At 43.2% G+C, this 21,214-nt stretch overlaps 1 pseudogene; it reads right to left on the bottom strand.

The window, feature by feature from the left end:
• The window catches only part of LOC145607067 (protein FAR1-RELATED SEQUENCE 6-like), a 35,499-nt pseudogene extending 17,879 nt beyond the window's left edge, over nucleotides 1-17,620 (bottom strand).
• Nucleotides 17,621-21,214: the final 3,594 nt, after the last annotated feature.

Raw genomic sequence — 21,214 nt, 5'->3', positions numbered from 1 at the left:
GGCCCCCTGGGAGGTCAGACGGAGAAACCCGAAAGACCAGAGGAGAAGCTCCAGTCACCCGGAACGAGCTCATGAAATTCATGAACTCCTTCAAGGGTGAAATCAAGAAGATGATCAACAACAAGCCAGGCCCTTCCAAGAGTCAGCCGGCTAAAAAGACTCCCAATGATGGGAAGAAGAAGAAGCCGGTCAAGGACAGGCAGCCAACTCCCCATCCAAAGGAGAAGGCAGCCGCAACACTTGACTGGTCTAAGATTCTGATGCCCCGGCGACCCCAGCCGGAGGCTAGAAAAACGTCCACCTTCGATGCTAGAGAAGTCATCAATCGAAGGAGGCAGTAGCAGTCTGAGTCAGCTTCTACCTCAAGCTTTCCAGACAGCTTCAAGGAAAATCCTTCAACACCGAACCTCAGCTGATGATAGGGTCTATGCCATACGCACCCCAGGCGCAGTATGGGCAATATGGCCTCCAATTCATGCAACCACCTCCATTCGGAGGTCAGGCGGCATATACTAATGTCCAGCCACTGGACTGGCAGCTCCGGCTGATGAGGCTAGGCGAACAGCCGTCTGCCTTTGCAGCCAATATAACCGAGGCGGCTCAGCCGGCCAAGGTTAAAAACATTTTGGTTGGTGCTTATGACGACACCACCAACCCTGAAGATCACCTGATGGCATACACCAACCTAATGTGTTTACAAGGTTGGGACGATGCCACCTGGTGCCGTTGTTTTCCGGCTACATTGAAGGGCATTGCCCAGCAATGGTTTGGCAACTTGCCAGCCGGATCTGTTGACTGCTTCAAGAAGCTAGCCTTCTTGTTTGCCACCAACTTCTCAATGAACATCCCTGCTAAGAAAACAAGTTTAGACTTGAGCACCATTAAGCAGGGAGAGAGAGAAGGGCTACGCTCATATGTCAGACGGTTCAACCTGGTCAGAATTCAGATCCAAGGGCTGTCTGACGAGGTAGCATTCACAGACTTCTTCAAAGGTCTGAGAGACGGGTCGACTTTTAAGTTCGACCTTGTCAGAAAAGGGGCATTTACGCTACAGGTGGCCCTGAGGGAGGCGGAAAGCTATATACAAGTGTAGACACCAAATTGTGTCTCCCCAAAACCAAACCCAGTGATGAATGCCTTTCACGTTGTGTTATTATCGAATTAGGTGAAAGTGGTTTGAAAGTCGAGTGTTGCGGTTTAGTTTTAATTAAATTCTTTTCTCTCTGTTTTTGAAAATGACTTTATTTATTTGAAAATAGCCGAACCAGTTTGGTTTGGTCCATAATTAAGGTCCAATAATAGTGTAGATGGATGGGGCTCGAAGAGATCTTTCCAACGATATATTATAAGCCCGATTCCGATGAATATTGAGGAAGTTATGGCCAAAATACTAAACTGGGCCTGGTTAATTATTTTAAATACGGCCCAATGATCTAGAGGAGGGCCCAATGTTAATTATTATTCCTAAAATTATTAGGATTAATTATAGTTTTCTAGAAGTTTCTAGAAGGTTCCTTTTAATTCTAATATTATTAGATTTAATAATTAATTATCTTTAATAGATTTTTATTTGGAATAAAATATCGTTTTATTATCTTAAAATATATATTTTATCTTCTGTACGGATTCCGTAGATCAAGTTGATTAAAGATCGGATTCCGCGTGAAGAAAAACGCGCTAATACAGGTTGTCGCCAAACGACAAGTCTGTCGCCGCGCGACAGACTCTGTCGCCGCGCGACAGACATTGTCGCGTCGCGACAGAGTTAATTCCTGGCGACAGCGCGGAGTTTTATTCCTTATCAAATTCTATGATTTTCCGGATTATTTTCATTATAAATAGCGTCCGACTCCCTGTTTTCAGAATCATCAATTCACATTCAATTATTCTTTAATTCTCTCAATTCACGATCATCAATTCTTCCTTAATTCTTTTCTTTCTCTCCTTTTTACACACGATATTCCGCATTCACAAGACTTAGAATCTCTTAGCCAAGTTCGAAGTTGCCTTCGCCCTAGACGTGAAAGGTTGATATTTTCTGAGGGTTTGGTCCAAAACTAGTCAAAACTTTATTTAATTTGATTTCAATCTAATTCTTTAATTCTTTAATAATTGTTTATTATTTTCATTGAAGTTACTAACTTGTGTATTTTGTTATTAGAAAGAGGTACGAGGCTTCAAAGTATGTAATCTTATTACTCTCTTTCAATGTAGAAAGCATGTTTAGATTTGATTAATTCCTAGTATCATGTTAGGATGTTATTTAATGCTTTCTAGTATCATGTTTAGGGTGCCTTTACCCTTTCTAATATCATGTTAGTACCATGTTAGGTTTAAAGCTTTGATCTTTATTGTTTAGTGACATGCTAGGATTTGTTATTAATCTTGTTAGTATCATGCCTAGGATCTTGCTAAGCTTTATTATGCCTTATCATGTTATTATCATCGTTATTATTATGCATATTGCTTTATTATTATGTTGCTTGATATATTTTATTGTTATTGCTTGATCACACCTTTTATGATTGTTAAAGGGAATTTGTACTTGAAATCACGCTTAATAAGATAATTAATAATTTGGTTTAGGCTAATGTGATTTTAACTCAAGTGATCACCAATAATAGTATTATTTGTGCATTAATATTCAACCAACATAGATAAGTAGGTTAGGTTTAATATAATGTTTGTATGTTATTCGAAAAGCGCACATGAATACGAGCAGAACAAAGTAGAGGCCTATTTTATAGGGCGGGTCCTTTCTTTTGTAGATTGGATTCGTACCCTCATCCCCGGACCCTGTTTGGTTCAAGACCTTATGGAGTAGTTGATGGTCCTTTTGGATTGTCTTTTGGGTTTACAAGTTCCTAAAACTTGTTGGCGACTCTTTTTGCTCTTTGTCTTTCCCTTTGGAACGCCACCGTACTTTAGTGTATGATCACAGTGGGGTTCAAGTTTGGGATCATAATGCTTGAAATATTCCCTACAGTTTTTGGCGACTCCACTAGGGAGGATTTCTATTTATATTCCTGAAATTTATTATTAATTTTGGCAATTATTTAGAATGAGCGGACGAGACTCGAAAAATTCTAAGTATTTCATGTGCGTGATTTGATTAACATTATTGTCATATGCATTAAAAGGTCCTCATGGGAGCACCCCATGAGTCAATCCATAGGAATTTTACACGTAGGAAATTTGAGAAATATCTTTCATGACTAGAATCGAAAAGATGATGCGAAATCTGGAAAATTCGAAGAACACAGAAACTTGCCAAGGCATGTAGGAACTAGCGTCTAGAAAACAGGGCTTGTCGCCCGTAAAAAGTTTCTGTCGCCTGGCGACAGTTCTGTCGCTTGTTTGCGGCGACAGTCCCTGTAGTCTGGCGCCAAGTTCTTCCAATACCGAGCCAGGGGTCTGCCTTCTTGCTTTGACCATTTCTAGTGTTGTTGGCTCGATTTTGCTTATTGATTGAGTCATTTTTTCACTTTTCTGAACCCATATGTGTTCTACATATGGAAATAACCCTCTGGGGGTTCCTGTTTCACCTGCCCAATGGAATATTCCACTATCATGTGCAAAGTTCAGATTTGGGTACGTGTAATGTTTGTGAATCCACCAAACCATGGAGTCGAGTTCGATTTCATCACGAACTCGCGGAATCCTGTCCATTCGCTCCAACCCTCCCGGTAGGCTTGTGTGCAATGCATATGGATTCTTAACCATGGACCTTTTTGACTTAACCCATATCCTCGAACTTTAGAGAACTAGAGCCATGGTTAGGTTGCAAACTCATCTTGTGACTATGTGAACTACTTGTGCACCCTTGCTTGTATTTATTATATATGTGTTAACCGTTTGTTTGACTTGTGTTAAAGACTAAATAAATTGACTAATGACTAAAAGGACTTTGTCTAATTAATTAATTATTTTTGAATTAATTAAAGGCTAATAAATCAATCAATTCGACTTAGTACGACTTTAGGCACGTCCATTTAGAGTAAAATTACTGGAAACAGTCCAGATTAATGTTCCAGCAATGGCACAGGAATTTGGACTGTGGCGCTGCAGTTTAGTGTCTGTCGCCTGGCGACAGGCTCTAAACAGTGGCGACAGTCCTGTTGTTTTAGCGACAGTCCAGTTCTCTTGCTCGAGTCATCACGACGAGTCTAATTCACAGTCTACTAATCAGTTTATCAATTTATTAATGGCTCAAACCATGTTAAGTCTTTAATTGAGTTTAGGCACTTAAAGTCCAATGGTCATACGCTAAGAGTCAAAGACCTTGTTTAATTAATTAATTAATTAATTTGAACTAATAAAAAAGCCTAAAATCGAGTCATAGTTCCTTTAAGTCAACCCGGATTTTTATTCCCGTACACTGCACATGCGTCAACCTGTTTTGGTCATAGCCGGAGTTCTAGGAAGAACCACGAGTCGTATAACCTATGGATCTGTAGCCCCGAGGTTTAAATTTAATTTGGCGTTGGTTTCGTCCCAATCAGAGTCACAGATTAAAAGTTATGACTAAAATACCACAGCCTGTCCAGTTTAATGCACGTACGTGAAGTCTTAATTTAGTCTTTGCTTAAGTCTAGTCACATAGTCTAGCCACATGGTCATGACACAAGTCTTAACATTTCACCTACACTCACTAGTCTTAGCACACACTTTGTACATGTCACTATGACCATGTCTTAGGTTCATGCATGAGTCGATTTTTCCGTCATTTGAGTGGGGGTCCATTCTATTCCTATTTCTTCATACTTTCTTCCATATTCTTCCATCCACATCATCTTTCCACTCTCCATATACTTTCTCCACACATATTATTCCCCTCATTCTTCCATGATCTTTCTCCGTCTATGCATGTTGAATCGAGTTTGAGTCGTGTGATTGACAAGAGAAAAAAAAGTAATGATGAGACAAAACACAAGGCAAGCTTCTCACTAAGATTTCATGCTTTCTTCTTCTTATTTTCAAACCTTTTCCCCATAAGTCTAGCATAGGCACCCTTTGTCTACCTTAGATTTATTACATAGGTTTTTTTTTTTTTTTATTTTGTTCCCCTTTAATAAAATGAGCATTTTATTTCTTGCATATGATCATTGCATTGCAACAAAAAAAAAAAAAAAAAAAAAAAAATTCGCCGAATTAAGCACAAGGTATACCTATGATTTGAGGCACCCCTTGTAGCCATATCATATCTCTCACCCTTTAAATATATAATCCTTTTCTTGATAAACCACTTTGAGCCTCGTCTAACGATAGACCTTTCTTTTTTCAACCCACATCTACTAACCTTGGGATGGGATGGTGTGTAACTTATGCAATTTACAAATATGAAAGCTTGAGTGATCTCAAAAAAAATAAAATAAAAATAAATACAAAAATAATAAAAGTGTACAAAAGGGCAAGTGTTCCAATGTCTATGATATAAAAATGTCTTTGATAAGAACATGTCTCAGATTGCGTTTCTTATCGAGTGCTCGGTACCGTGCCTGAGAAACATGAATGCTAAGTGAGTGATAGACCGCATGATCGGGATTGCCCACACTTATAAAAATAAAAAAAATGCAAAAGCAAAATAAATAGAGAGCAAAAATAAAAAAAAAAAAGAAAAAAGCTCAAAAATGAGAAAACTCAAGCATAAAAAAATACAAAGATTCAAAAGCAAGGTTGCACACCTTGGGGGCTTATCTAGGGTCTTGAGCCTTTATCCCCTTCTTCTCTAACCTTTAGCCTAACCACGTTACAACCCTTAAAAGACCTTTTTGAGGTATACATACACTTGTGCGAGGTTCGGCTAGAGCTACGTTTGGCCTGATTCCTAACGGATACGTAGGCAACCTCACATTGAGGTGCGGCCATAATAAAAATGCATTCATTTTCACATTCACACACTTACACCATGATCATATCAAGGGATTTCCAATGCTCATCCCTATTTACTTAGAGCTAGACTTGGGGGCTTGATCCTTACATCATTAGCCTACCTAGCCTAAGAGTCATCATTATTTGACTCTTATCATATAATACTTTTCCATACACTTAGCCTTTGCAGCCTAACTTTAGTGTCACTTTCACACACATCACAGATACATGGCCAAAGATACTTCCCTTAGGAACCTTTTGTCATGAAGTCTTAGCATAATGTTGAAGCATGCTTTGTCATATCAACATCACTCATCACTCATAATCATCATTGTATCAAAGTATGAAGTGCTTAGCCTCCATGCCTAAGTTACCCAAATACTTTCATAATCGAGTCAACTAAGATAGTTTAGGATGGGTTACTCCTTATACCTTGAGGAATAATATCAAATGCATATACTTGATCAAGCTCATTCAACATGAACCATCAAACACTTCGATTCTTTTTCGCGTCTTTCTTTTTCGGGAGAAAGTCGGTACCCTCCACAAAAATGACGGAAATTTTTTTCTTTTTTGCATTTTCGAGTCACACACCGCACACGAGTCATGTACATTGAGTCATGTCGTGTCAATTCACCTTGGTTCAACCTCAAGTCAGTTAGTCACATTGAGTCAACCTCAAGTCAATCATTCACCTTAGGTCAACCCTGAGAAACACATCAAGCCTTAGGTCAACCCTAAGAAAAACACCAGCAAAGTCTTTTGGCAATTCTTTTGATTTTTACAGGATACAACCATTCAGTAAAGCTCCTGTTCGCAGCCAACCGAACGATCGCAACAAGCATTCAAGTATCAAAGCTCTTTTGTTCAGAAACGCGTGGACATATCATCAAGCTCTTTTGTTCAGAGACGCGTGGACATATCATCAAAGCTCTTTTGTTCAGAGACGCGTGGACATATCATTAAAGCTCTTTTGTTCAGAGACGCGTGGACATATCATCAAAGCTCTATTGTTCAGAGACGCGTGGACATATCATCAAAGCTCTTTTGTTCAGAGACGCGTGGACATATCATCAAAGCTCTATGGTTCAGAGACGCGTGGACATATCATCAAGCTCTTTTGTTCAGAGACGCGTGGACATATCATTAAAGCTCTTTTGTTCAGAGACGCGTGGACATATCATCAAAGCTCTTTTGTTCAGAGACGCGTGGGCATTCTATCAAGCTCTATAGTTCAGAGACGCGTGGACTTCTCTTCTATCAAGCTCTATTGTTCAGAGACGAGTGAACAATCCTCAAAAAAGACTCCATTGTTCAGAGACGAGTGAACATCAGCAACAGCAAGATGGCGTTCTCTAGCTTGTAGAAGGTCGTCAAAATGAAGCAACAGCAAAACGGTTACGCTCAGAGACGTGTGCTCGACGGTGCAAGATACGCGTTTCTTAACTCTTTTATCTGTTTAACTAATGATTAGTTTGCAGGTATCGGCGTTATAAGAATGATTTGGAATCGCAGAACGTTCTAAATTGTACTCCGTCCCTATCGATACTTTGACTTTCGTTTTCGAAACATAAGTTTCTTCAAACTCAGTCAAAGTGGGGGCTTCTGTAGACACCAAATTGTGTCTCCCCAAAACCAAACCCAGTGATGAATGCCTTTCACGTTGTGTTATTATCGAATTAGGTGAAAGTGGTTTGAAAGTCGAGTGTTGCGGTTTAGTTTTAATTAAATTCTTTTCTCTTTGTTTTTGAAAATGACTTTATTTATTTGAAAATAGCCGAACCAGTTTGGTTTGGTCCATAATTAAGGTCCAATAATAGTGTAGATGGATGGGGCTCGAAGAGATCTTTCCAACGATATATTATAAGCCCGATTCCGATGAATATTGAGGAAGTTATGGCCAAAATACTAAACTGGGCCTGGTTAATTATTTTAAATACGGCCCAATGATCTAGAGGAGGGCCCAATGTTAATTATTATTCCTAAAATTATTAGGATTAATTATAGTTTTCTAGAAGTTTCTAGAAGGTTCCTTTTAATTCTAATATTATTAGATTTAATAATTAATTATCTTTAATAGATTTTTATTTGGAATAAAATATCGTTTTATTATCTTAAAATATATATTTTATCTTCTGTACGGATTCCGTAGATCAAGTTGATTAAAGATCGGATTCCGCGTGAAGAAAAACGCGCTAATACAGGTTGTCGCCAAACGACAAGTCTGTCGCCGCGCGACAGACATTGTCGCGTCGCGACAGAGTTAATTCCTGGCGACAGCGCGGAGTTTTATTCCTTATCAAATTCTATGATTTTCCGGATTATTTTCATTATAAATAGCGTCCGACTCCCTGTTTTCAGAATCATCAATTCACATTCAATTATTCTTTAATTCTCTCAATTCACGATCATCAATTCTTCCTTAATTCTTTTCTTTCTCTCCTTTTTACACACGATATTCCGCATTCACAAGACTTAGAATCTCTTAGCCAAGTTCGAAGTTGCCTTCGCCCTAGACGTGAAAGGTTGATATTTTCTGAGGGTTTGGTCCAAAACTAGTCAAAACTTTATTTAATTTGATTTCAATTTAATTCTTTAATTCTTTAATAATTGTTTATTATTTTCATTGAAGTTACTAACTTGTGTATTTTGTTATTAGAAAGAGGTACGAGGCTTCAAAGTATGTAATCTTATTACTCTCTTTCAATGTAGAAAGCATGTTTAGATTTGATTAATTCCTAGTATCATGTTAGGATGTTATTTAATGCTTTCTAGTATCATGTTTAGGGTGCCTTTACCCTTTCTAATATCATGTTAGTACCATGTTAGGTTTAAAGCTTTGATCTTTATTGTTTAGTGACATGCTAGGATTTGTTATTAATCTTGTTAGTATCATGCCTAGGATCTTGCTAGCTTTATTATGCCTTATCATGTTATTATCATCGTTATTATTATGCATATTGCTTTATTATTATGTTGCTTGATATATTTTATTGTTATTGCTTGATCACACCTTTTATGATTGTTAAAGGGAATTTGTACTTGAAATCACGCTTAATAAGATAATTAATAATTTGGTTTAGGCTAATGTGATTTTAACTCAAGTGATCACCAATAATAGTATTATTTGTGCATTAATATTCAACCAACATAGATAAGCAGGTTAGGTTTAATATAATGTTTGTATGTTATTCGAAAAGCGCACATGAATACGAGCAGAACAAAGTAGAGGCCTATTTTATAGGGCGGGTCCTTTCTTTTGTAGATTGGATTCGTACCCTCATCCCCGGACCCTGTTTGGTTCAAGACCTTATGGAGTAGTTGATGGTCCTTTTGGATTGTCTTTTGGGTTTACAAGTTCCTAAAACTTGTTGGCGACTCTTTTTGCTCTTTGTCTTTCCCTTTGGAACGCCACCGTACTTTAGTGTATGATCACAGTGGGGTTCAAGTTTGGGATCATAATGCTTGAAATATTCCCTACAACAAGCAACCGACCTCTGTACGCCTGGTAGCCTGTCAGACTCCAAGAAGTCTGACAAGCAAAACGAGAGTCGGTCTGCTCAGCCGGCGAAGAAAAAATAAGAGAGCAAGAAAAGAAAAGAAGTCTGGGCGGTCAGTGATTCTGAGCAGCCGTCCCTGAAGAAGAAGAAAGAGTTTAAACCGTACGTTCCCCGGTACGAGTTTTGCAAAGATTGTAACTCCATCCTCATGGAGGTGAAGGACCGGCTGTCCATTGAGAAGCCGAATCCACTGAAGAGTTCCGTCCAGTCACGGAACAAAAATAAATATTGCCAATTCCATGAGGAGGTTGGCCATGACACCAACGATTGCTTCAGTTTACAGCGGACGTTGGACCGTCTGGCTGACAAAGGGCATCTGAAGTCATATATTTCCAAGTCCCCAGCCGGGACAAAGAAGAAGAACAAGGGTCAGTCCTCTAAGGCTACCCCCCAGCCTGCTAGTAGTTCGGAAACCGACAGGTATCCGGTCTTCACCATAGCAGGCGGATTTTCTTGTGGTGGCCCTACCATTCGGGGCACCGAAAGCCATCTTCGAAAGATGGATAAGGATGATGAGGAGCAGGCGTCTGCCAGCTCCACTTTTCCGGATGTCCTCATTACAGAGAAGGACAGGGGCAGCGTCCGCCGCCCGCATGACGACCCGGTTGTTATTGAATGCAAGGTCGCCAACCAGCTAGTTGGGCGCATCCTTATTGACACCGGCAGCTCGTCAGACATCATCAGCCTCCGGTGCTTGCAGAAGCTGAAATACAACTCCAGCAGCATGCATCCGGTCACCCACCCTTTAGTTGGTTTTGGGGGTGGGATGGTCTATCCAGCCGGAAGAATTGACCTACCCATCCGGCTGGGTGAGAAGGGCCAGGGACGACATATTGTCGTCAGATTCTTGGTCGTTGAGGAGTTGACTGCCTACAACATTATTCTTGGGAGGCCAACCCTCAACGAAGCCAAGGCTGTAATCATCCCTGCTCTCATGCTTATCAAGTATGAGAGGGATGATGGTTCTGTTGGTTCCTTGAACGGGGATCAGAAGACGGCCAGGGAGTGTTACCTCTCAGCCGTCAAAGATACTGTGGCCGCAGACGGCCAAGGGAAGGAACCAATAGACCTTGACAACGTCAAGGATGCTCCTTCACCTCCACCAGCAGCCGGAAAAAAGAGAAAAGCTGCAGAGCTGGTGGTGGTGAAGAAAGAAAAGAAATAGCAATCACTGACCGGTGAACGGTCAGAGGAGCTCCGTCCCCAACCGGCTGGTGAAAGTATTGATCTTGTTTTGGACGACAGCCGTCCAGAGCGAACTGTTAAGGTTGGGACGGTTGCTAATGCTATTTTGGGTGACAGACTTGCACCTTCTGCTGAAAGAATTCAAAGATGTGTTTGCCTTTGAAGTGGAAAGAATGCCAGGCATCAGCCCGGATCTCGCTGTCCACAAGCTCGCCGTGGATCCAAAAATGAAGCCCATCCGGCAAAAGAAGAGAAACCACGGTGAGGAAAGAAGTCAGGCGGCAGCTGCCGAAGTAAAAAAGCTGTTAGATGCCCGGTTCATTCGGCCTTGTAATTTCCCCGACTGGGTGGCAAACGTTGTACTTGTAAAGAAGCCGAATGGTACTTGGCGAATGTGTGTAGATTACACAGATCTCAACAAGGCATGCCCAAAGGATAGTTATCCACTTCCTAAAATCGACAGCCTGGTTGATTCAACAGCCGGCCATGCCTTGATGAGTTTTATGGATGCCTATTCCGGCTTCCATCAGATACCTCTGTGGAAAAAAGATCAAGAAAAGACGGCCTTCGTCACTGATCAGGGGTTATTCTGTTATACTGTGATGTCGTTTGGCTTGAATAATGCGCCGGCTACGTTCCAACGGATGATTAATACAGTCTTCATTAATCAAATTGGGAGGAATGTAGAGGCGTATATTGATGACATGATAGTCAAATCCAAGCAACAGGCGGATCACCTTGCTGATCTCCGAGAAACCTTCACCACACTCAGGCGGCATAAGGTTATGTTAAATCCTAAGAAATGCGTCTTTGGTGTTGAGTCTGGGAAGTTTCTCGGATTCTTGATTGATCAAAGGGGGATAGAGGCTAACCCTGAGAAGATACAGGCGGTAATTGACATGAAGTCACCCCGCACTGTCAAGGAGGTTCAGAGACTCACCGGTTGCCTGGCCGCCTTGGGGAGGTTCCTCAGCCGGTCAGGTGACAAATGCCTTTATTTCTTCCAAGCAATCAGGAAGAAGACTAGATTTGAATGGGGGGATGATGCTGAGGCGGCATTCCAAAAATTGAAAGAGCACTTGCACTCTTTGCCAAGGCTTGTTAGTCCTTTGCCAAGAGAGAAGTTGTACATGTACCTAGCCGTCTCAGACCATGCTCTCAGTGCCGTTCTCCTTGCTGAATGAGACGGTACGCAGCTCCCGGTATATTTCATAAGCCATGTGTTAAAAAATGCTGAACTCCGGTACCCCATGGTGGAGAAATTTGGTCTTGCTCTATATATGGCCTTCAAAAAATTGAAGCCATACTTTCTGGAACATCCGGTGGCAATCTACACCGGTCAGCCCCTCAAGCGGCCAATGTCCACTCTGGAGTCATCCGGCAGAATGTTGAAATGGGCTATTGAAATGCAAAGTCTTGAAATCTCTTACGAACCAAGGAAAGAAGTGAAAGGTCAGGCGTTTGCCGACTTCATTGTTGAAATGACCCGTCCGGTCCTCCCGGATAATGTTGATCAGGTTTGGAAGGTGTATGTAGATGGGAGCTCTACAAAGAACGGCTGTGGTGCAGGCATTGTTTGTGAATCTCCGGAAGGAGATAGATATGAGTATGCACTACGGTTCAAGTTTCAGGCCTCGAATAACGAGGCGGAGTATGAAGCCCTGCTAGCCGGAATCCCCATGTGTAAGGCAGCAGGGGCAACAAAGATTGACGCCCATTCTTATTCTCAGTTGGTTGTTAGCCAGTATGAGGGCACTTATTAAGCGACCCATCCGGCAATGATCAAATATCTTCAGGCTGTCAAAGATGAGGCCGGGACCCTTGAGGAATTCAGATTGAATCAAGTGCCCCGGTCAGATAACCACCCGGCGGATGCACTGTCAAAACTGGCATCATCCGCCTGCCATGATACGCCTCGGTCAGTCTTTTGGGAAGTTCTTGAAAAAAGAAGTATTTATGAAGAGCCCATTGGAATTCTGGATCGAAGTTCTACTTGGATGGATGGCATCCGGGCGTATCTTGCAGACGGCACGCTCCCTGATTCACCTCAGGAAGCAGCCGTCATGAAAAAGAGAGCAGCAAACTTCGAGTTGAGGAACGGAGAACTCTTCAAGGCTGGATTTCTCAAGCCCTTGTTGAAATGTGTTACCCCAGAAAAGGGGAAGGAGGTACTCGAAGAGCTGCATGCGGGATTTTGCGCCTCCCACATAGGCGGCAAGTCCCTAGCCGTCAGAGCCAGGCGGCATTATTTTTGGCCTACTCTTGAGGCAGACGCCAAGGAATTTGTGAAGAAATGTGATAAATGCCAGAGGTTTGGCAAGCTAATACATCGCCCGGCTACTGCTCTGACGGCAATCCACAGCCCAGTCCCGTTTGCTAAGTGGGGCATGGACATACTGGGTCCTTATACGCCTGCTCCAGGCGGGAAGCGCTATATCTTGGTGGCTGTGGATTACTTCACCAAATGGGTGGAGGATGAGGCAGTCAAGAATATCAAGACAAAGGATGTCATCTCTTTCATATGGAAGAATATTATCACCCGGTTTGGGGTACCTATGTCTATGGTATTTGACAATGGCCCTCAGTTTGAAACGCCTCAGCTCAAGATTTGGTTAGGAGATCAGGGTATCTCAAGTTACTTTGCCTCAGTCGGCCGTCCTCAAGTAAATGGTCAGGTTGAGGCATTCAACAAACTCATCTCAGACGGCATAAAAAAGAAAATTGAAAAAGCCGGTGGTCTTTGGGCTGAAGAGTTAATTCATGTTCTTTGGGCCATCCGGACAACTGCCAAGGGATCAACCGGAGAAACCCCGTTTCTCATGGTATACGGGGCTGAAGCCGTTTTACCCATTGAACACTATGAGCCTACGCTCAGAGTGATGCTCTATGATGAAGAGGCAAATTGGGAGGCCATGCGGCTGACATTGGACTCCCTCCCGGAACGCAGGGGCAATGCTGCCCTACGACATGAGATATACCGTCTGAGAATGACGCGAGCCTACAACAAAAGAGTGCACAAACGTCCTTTGAAAGTGGACGATTTTGTGTTACGGAAAATGGAGGCAACCGGTAGGGCCAATGAGCTTGGAAAGCTAACTCCTAATTGGGAAGGCCCCTACCGGATCTATGAAGAAGTTAGGGATGGCACATACCGCCTGGAAACCCCAGACGGTAGACGCCTGCCTAGAACTTGGAATGTAGACAACTTAAAAAAGTACTACTTCTGAGTAGGTAAAGTTTTTTGTAACAAGTATTAATGAGAGATGCTTTTTGTTTCATTTATTGTCTTTTTATCCGTCTGGGTTTACCCATACTAATGATGAAAGGTTCAGTAACAAATGAATAACCTGAGGCCAATGGCCAGATAACTAAGTTTGATACTTAGTATATGAAATCAAAAGTCCATAAAGACAAGAGGCTAACAGCCGGATTCTTAAGCTAAGCACAAAACCGTTTAGTGGCTATCAGCCGGTCTACAACAAGACCTGAGGCCAAGGGCCAGATGGTTGTCCATTTTCACAAATTCGTCTATCCCAATATGGATATAGGCGTCCGGCGACACCCCTCCGGGTGCAATCGTCGCGGAGAACAGCCACCTTGCTTGTTCTACATACCCATGCAGGCGGCAAAGATTGAGTGGTCAAAACAACCAACTCATAGCTGTCTGACTGTGTTATTTCTACTAAGGAATATTTGGTTGTACATGCTCCGGCTGCCTACCAGTATCAGCCGGAGTACCATCATAAGTTTTTACTTAGTTAAATTTTCTCCAAGTTGCGCACTTTTAGGGCAAACCTTTTTTTTTTGCGTAATGGCTATAAAGAATATCTAGGCGGTTTGATACCGAATGGGGCAGAGGTTGTATGTCTGTCATTTGTCTGGCTGTGTACTTGGTTTGGGGCAATCACTATTATGATTGATTGCCTTACAAACATCCCATACTCTTTGAAGTATGAGAAGTTTCCAAGGCAATCAATCCTTTTTCAGATTAAACCAACCACACAGCCGCCCAGGGGCAAGGACAGCCGGATTTGTACCTGCCGCATGCTTTTCATAAGATAGGCAAATTCACAAGTATATATATTGAGTATATATGCAAAAGTGAAAAAATTGAAAAATTGAAAAATTGTGCAAGTATAAGAAAAACCGACTGAGTCGGTATACTTCATCAAATAAATTGGCCCAAGGCCAGGAATCACTGGATCAACATCCGGTGTACAGAGAATATAGGGAAAGGCTACATAATTACTCGGCACGCAGGCCGGTAAAGCAAAAGGTTGGCATACTGCCGCAGAGAAGTAGGGGAGCTATGCTCCTGGCTGTTCCGGCTGGGCTGGAGTCGTTGAAGGAACATCATCCGAAACCACAGCCTCTTCAGGCTGGCTGTCCTTGTTCACTTCCTTTATAATCTCGTCCAGGTCCGGCTCCTCTGTGTCCGAAACCTCAGCACCGTTCTCCATGGCCCATTCCTTGAAGCGAGCCGGAGTAGGATCCTGGAGAACCTTGGCATCGTACACCTCAGTGGCGTAGTTGTACTTCAAAGTCTACTTCAGGATAGAGAAGCCCCCAAGCGTATCGGAGGCGGATCTCGTTGTCCCGCTCATTCTCTTTGATGAGCCGGGCCTGCTCAGCTTCGAGCTCCTCAGCATGCTTGCCCTTTAGAGTGGCAAGCTCAGCAGTCAGCCGGGACTTTTCTGCCCTTAGGGCAGTGTTCTCCTGATCAGCCCCCTCCAAGGCCTTGAGGTTGGAGCCGGCAGTTTTCAGCTTTAGCTCCAAGTCGCTGATCTTGTTATTGGCTTCATCATTAGCAGCCGTCAAAGTCCTGACCAGCTCCTCCTGTTTCAACTCGAGGGCTTTAATCTCAACATCAAAATTTATATAGGCATATTCAGCAGAGTTGAGATTTGCTTGAGCCCTTCTCTTGGCATCAGTTACCTCTTCTTGCTTCTTCCGGAAAGGCAACCGGAGCCCATCCACCCGGACCATAACCTGAGCAAGGTCATCCGGGAATCTAAACACTCAGCAAAATTGAAAGACAAAATGAAATGAAAAGAAATGAAAAAGATAAGGGGCAAGTTTCACTTACCTCCGCCAGCTGCCCCAGAATCTGGTCGAAGTCGACCTCGTGGCGGTTGGGTATGGAGTTCTTCTCCGACTGGGTGAGAGTTCTCACCATCCGTTTGCCAAACCCCGCCAGGTCCGGGGCAGAAGTAGCATCTGCAACATAAGAAGGACTTGGTGAGAGGCTAGCAGCGTATTTGGCATTCATTCTTTGCCGGCTACTTACAGACCCCCCGGAAGGGTCAGTCATAGTCTTGACGCGCATAAAGTCAAGCGGCCAAGGAATTTCAATCTTACCTTTGGAGTCGACCCTCGCCGGCTCCTCCTCTGCGGCTACAACACCACTGGCAGCCCTGGATGGCTCGCCATCCTTCGATGCTTCATGAGCATCCGGCTTTTTCTTTGATTTCTCTGAGTTTTCACTCAGAGTTGCCATGGCTTCGGGGCCCTTTCCCCCGGTTGTAGGGAAACCTTTGGCGTTAACGCCAGAGGCCGTTGGGGTTGCCTTCCTCCCGGTTTTAGCAGCCGATTTTTGAAGGTTTTCATCCCTAGGTCTTTTTAAGACCTTTGTCATGGAACGGGGGAGGATGCCTGTTGAAGCCTGCAAAAACACAAGGAAACCATAAGTTATCCGGAATCAAAAGAACTTGGAAAATTTCAAGGGAAGTCGGAATTATCTTACCCCTCCTTTTTTGGCCTCCTTGGCCTCAATGTTGGCCTTCTTGGCCAAAATATTCTCTTTGCGGAGCAGAGCCGCAGATTTTTGAGGGGTCTTAGCCGGATCGACCATTTTCCTTGCTTCCTCTGCAGAAAAACATAAAAGAGTTAGAGCAAGAGAAAGTTCAAAGCAATGAAATTTAAATTGCAGACAGAAGACCGCCGGGTGGGTGAGTGTATCTACCCTTTGGAAACATAGGGCTCAACCCGCAGGCGGACAAGAATCTTTCATCCGCAAAGAAATCCGGGTGGGGGATCCAGTTTCTTGGAACAACTATGTGAGTCCCATCCCCCAAGGGCTCAGTTGTTGTCTTGAAGAGCTCCGGCTCTATTATTTGCTCCCGGGCTTTGGTAGTAAGAGCTGGGCGTACACACTTCTGGCCCACCAAAGCCGGCTATTTGTTATAGCGCCGGAGAATCTTGTTTATCCTCACTTGAGGGGAGGAGACCAAGTACCATTTATCTTTCCAACCTCTCCACTTGGACACTTTGTCCAAGGTCATCAAATATTCCGGGAGCGTGGAAATAGTGTACCACGCTCCATATCCGCCTGGGGCACTCTTGAGGTAGTGCATATGGGCAAAGGCGGTGAAGCTGGGCTCAATGTCCTGGAGCTCGCAGGCGGCGATATAGCTAAGGATATTGACCCAAGAGTTAGGCGTTAATTGCCACACTCCCAAGTCATATCCCTTCAGAATCTTCCGGATGCCTCTATGAAGGGGAAAGCGGAGGCCGGCTTCTATTACCGCCTCATAGCAGACAAAGTAATTGTCTGCATTGTCAATGTCATCCCCCCAGGCTAAAACAGCATCAGCCGGAGGGACCATGATGTCCCAGTCTTCCCCAAAGGGGTGTAGTTGTTTGAAAGCCTCAAAGCTACTTTCAAGAAGGGCCCTGTCCCCAGGCTTCATCCGGGTTTTAGTAGGATCCGGGTTTGCTTGTTTCTTTGCTGTTTGGCGATAAGCCTCAGCAAGGTTCTCTCCCTCCGCCCCGGATCCTTCCTGCTCCTCAGCCGCTTCTTCAGCTGAGTTACTTCGGTCTAAAGAGGAGGCGGTTTCCTCACCGTCTCCCCTTGAGTCGTTGTTGCTGGAGGTAGACGGGGTGTCCTCAGCTGAGTTACTTTGCTCAGTCGCCTCGTAGTCTTCCTCCCTCACAACTTCACTTGCGGGCACTTCCCTAGTGCGCCGCCTGCTGGGCTTTGTAGCCGTCTGCTTAGTTCTAGCCATTGTGTCCTGCACAGACACAGAGAGGGAAGAAGCCGGAGATGAGCAAAGCACTCCAGAAACTCCAGACAAGGCACCCCCGGTTCTAGACTCAACCGTCCCTGGTGACCGGCTGAGCGTCCTAGGCAGTGCCGTGTGTGCAAATGGAGAGTTCATTTTATTTTTTGAAAAGTTAATGTATACAGCCGGAAATGAGTGTATACAGGCTAAAGAAAAAGGAAAAAGAAGAAAACTTAAAGAAGGAAACGGATGGTTACCTTACTTTGAGTTCTGAAAAAATCTGAAAACGGCAAAGCAACCGGTGACCGGGTGACTTCGAAAGAGCACACGGAAATCTTGAACTTGCTTAAACGCAACCGGAATCAGAGCACCTCTCTCTAGAAAACTCTTTTTCTCTCTCTAAAAAGTCAAGATTGTGAAAAGTGAAGAGGAGAAGGAGGGGGGGTAAATCCCTATTTATAGGGGGTGAAACGGCACGAATCCCCGTCACCACTGTCAAAAAATAGCCGTTTTCACTGTTCACCCTTCATGGGCTGACACGTGTCACAGGTGCCACGTGGCCTGCCACGTGCCACCTGTGAGGGGCAAATGTTTGAGGTATTTTTACCCTTGACAAGTGGACCAATGAGGAGGTGCCACGTGTCAGAGGCTGACAGGTCACCCTTGACCAATCCCCAGCTGACACGTGGCCTCTCCAGATATTCCCTTAGAGTTGCGGCCTTCAAGGGCCCAATTCCCCAAAAATCCGCTATTTGGCGGCGCAGCCCATCAGTCCTAGGTTAAAATAACCTAGGAAGGGGCACCTTTCCCAAGGACCCTATAAATAGGGAGATATTCCCCCAAAATGGGGGACATTCAGAAATTTACTATCATTTATTACATCCTACTCTCTCTCATCAGAGAACACCTGAGCTTGGAATCCAAGCAGATCCCCACCTAAATTTCCGCACTTTTTATTCTCCTTCAAGTTACTAACTTGAGCGTTGGAGGCGGAGCACCACCCAACCGGTGTCTCTGTTGTTTTTGCAGGTACAGAGTCAGCAGGACCAGTCTTCGAGTTGTAACTCTCCCAAGGGACAAAAACACCCAAAACAGCAGAGGAGAGAGAAAGGTTCACTTTTCTTCTAAAATAGCAAAATAGAGTTTGGCCGCACAAACTATTGGGTGCGGGTGGACGCACCCAATGTTTGTGATAAAACAATATATATATATATATATATATATATATATATATATATATATATATATATATATATATATATATATATATATATATATATATATATATATATATATATATATATATATATTTTTGGGAAATTCTCTCCGGTAACCACAAACTTTTTTTTCTCAATGGTAAAGGATGAATCTTTTGATTATCAATGGTAATCACGAAGTAATATAATTAAGTCAATGGTAACTTAAGTTAAATAATTTTTCAATTCTTTAACCATGGTTTAACAATTAAAGCGCAAAAAAGCACAACTACCCCCATTTAATTAACCCAACCCCACTTTCTTCTTCTTTCTCACCACTGCAACCTCCGTTTTAGCTTGCTGCCAAACACCCCCGCCGCTACCTCACTTCTCTTCCCCCGCCCCTACCCGGCCACCACCCTTCCCCGCATCCCCGCCCAAGCCTACCACCCTTCCCCGCATCCCCTGCCCCCGCCTCGGTACTACTTTCCCCATCGAAACTTAGAAAAAACCCACCACCTCCCTTGAAAACATACAACTTGAATCCATATTCAAAACCAACAAATTTGATCCCTAAAAATCCCCCAAAATGAATAAGACCCTCGTTTCCTCCTTTAAATTTCCTTAACTTGCTGCTCTTCAGCATCAATACCCATCATCACAAACGAGCATCATCATCATCAAGCCGTTCAATTAACATATTTGATTTTGGTCTGTAATTGAAGCTTGCGGCTGCAAACTGAGTGCAACGGAGGCTGTTCTGGGACGAATTGGAGGCGCTGGTGGTTAATTCAGTGGCTGATGGTGGTTGCAATCATGGTGGTGAGGTGATCGCGGCAGTTAGCTACTGTTTTGCTGCTGACTGTGAGGGAGTAGAGGTGCTGCTGAATGGTGATTTGGTGGTACAGATTTGGAGGTGGTTGGCTGCGATGGTCCGACACCACTGTTGTTTGGGTCAAGTGACGAAGATGGTGTTGTGGGTGTGGTGGTAAGTAAGGGAGCTAGCTGTGGGTGTGGTGGTAAGTAAGGGAGCTAGCTGGGCGGTTCTGGGAAGGGGTTGGCGGTTGGCTGGTGGCTGGGAGGGGTTTGGATTTTTTTTTAAAAATAATTTAAAGGGTACCAATGTAAATTTATAATTATTTAATCAAGATTAACCCTAGGTAATCGTTTAATGATGTTTTAATATCATTAATGTTATCATTTGTTTAATAATATTAATTCATTATTACCGTTGATAATAAAAAAATTTCAGACTTTATCATTGAAAAAAATTAAAAGTTTGCGGTTACCAGAGAGAATTTCCTTATAATTTAATCCTATACATGTATTTCGAAAAGACATGATTAAAAAAATTTGAAAATTTAGATGGAAGAGATGGTTTATTGAATTTAATTTAAAAACTTTATTTATTTTTAATGAAAAAAAATATTTTCTTGAATATGCATGATTGGGGGATTAAGATGGAAGAGATTTTTGATTGAATTTCTGTTGTGATGAAAGAATTATTTTGTTGAATAGGCATGATAAAGGGATTGGGATGGAAAAGATGTATGATTGTTTTTTTTTCTTTTAAAATAAGGGGTCATTTGGTTTGCACGGAGTAAACAAAATGGAATGAACAAAGAGATTATTTGATTGAATTTCTGTTGTGATGAAAAAATTATTTTGTTGAATAGGCATGATTAGGGGATTGGGAAGGAAAAGATGTATGATTTTTTTTTTTTAAACAAGGGGTTGTTTGGTTTGCACGGAGTAAACAAAATGGAATGAACAAAGAGAATCAAAGAGAATGGAATGAAATCCTTTCCATATAGTATGTTATTTGTTTTAAAAAATCAAAGGCAATCACTAATTCCACTGCACAACCCCTCTTTCACACTACTCCTGCCACTCCACCGCTTAACCACCACTTCACCAGAACTCGCCGCCTGTGTCGCACCTTGCCCACCTCTTGCTGCCCATTGTCGCACCTTCCCCACCTCTCGCCGCCCCTCCCCTCTCCCCGAAAATATCTCCCTACCCAGGAAAACCTTCCCCCGCTCACTAAAAACCCTAGAAATCCATCCTCTCGTCCCCTTAAAACCGCCGGTCATCCATTCTCTTACCCTCAAAACCCTAGCCGCTAGGATTTCGAGGGTAAGAGAAGGGACAACCGGCGGGTTTTCAAGGGGACAATGATTGCATTCTAGGGTTTTTTCGTGGTCGAGTAAAGGTTTTCCGAGAAGGGAGAGATTTTTGGGGGGAGGGGATTGGGAGGTGCGATGGGTTCTGATAGGAGATGGGGGGTGCGATAGCTTCTGGCGATGAGTCGGCGAACTCTGGCGACGACTGAGCGAGTTCCGGCGAGGCGGCTGTGCGGTGGAGGTAATTAGGTAAGGTAGTGGCTGGTGCGTGTAGTGGT

The sequence above is a fragment of the Chenopodium album genome, chromosome 23, assembly GCF_948465745.1.
Source record: "Chenopodium album chromosome 23, dcCheAlbu1.1, whole genome shotgun sequence".
In the NCBI taxonomy this organism is placed as follows: domain Eukaryota; kingdom Viridiplantae; phylum Streptophyta; class Magnoliopsida; order Caryophyllales; family Amaranthaceae; genus Chenopodium; species Chenopodium album.
This window is presented reverse-complemented; position numbering and strand designations above follow the sequence as displayed.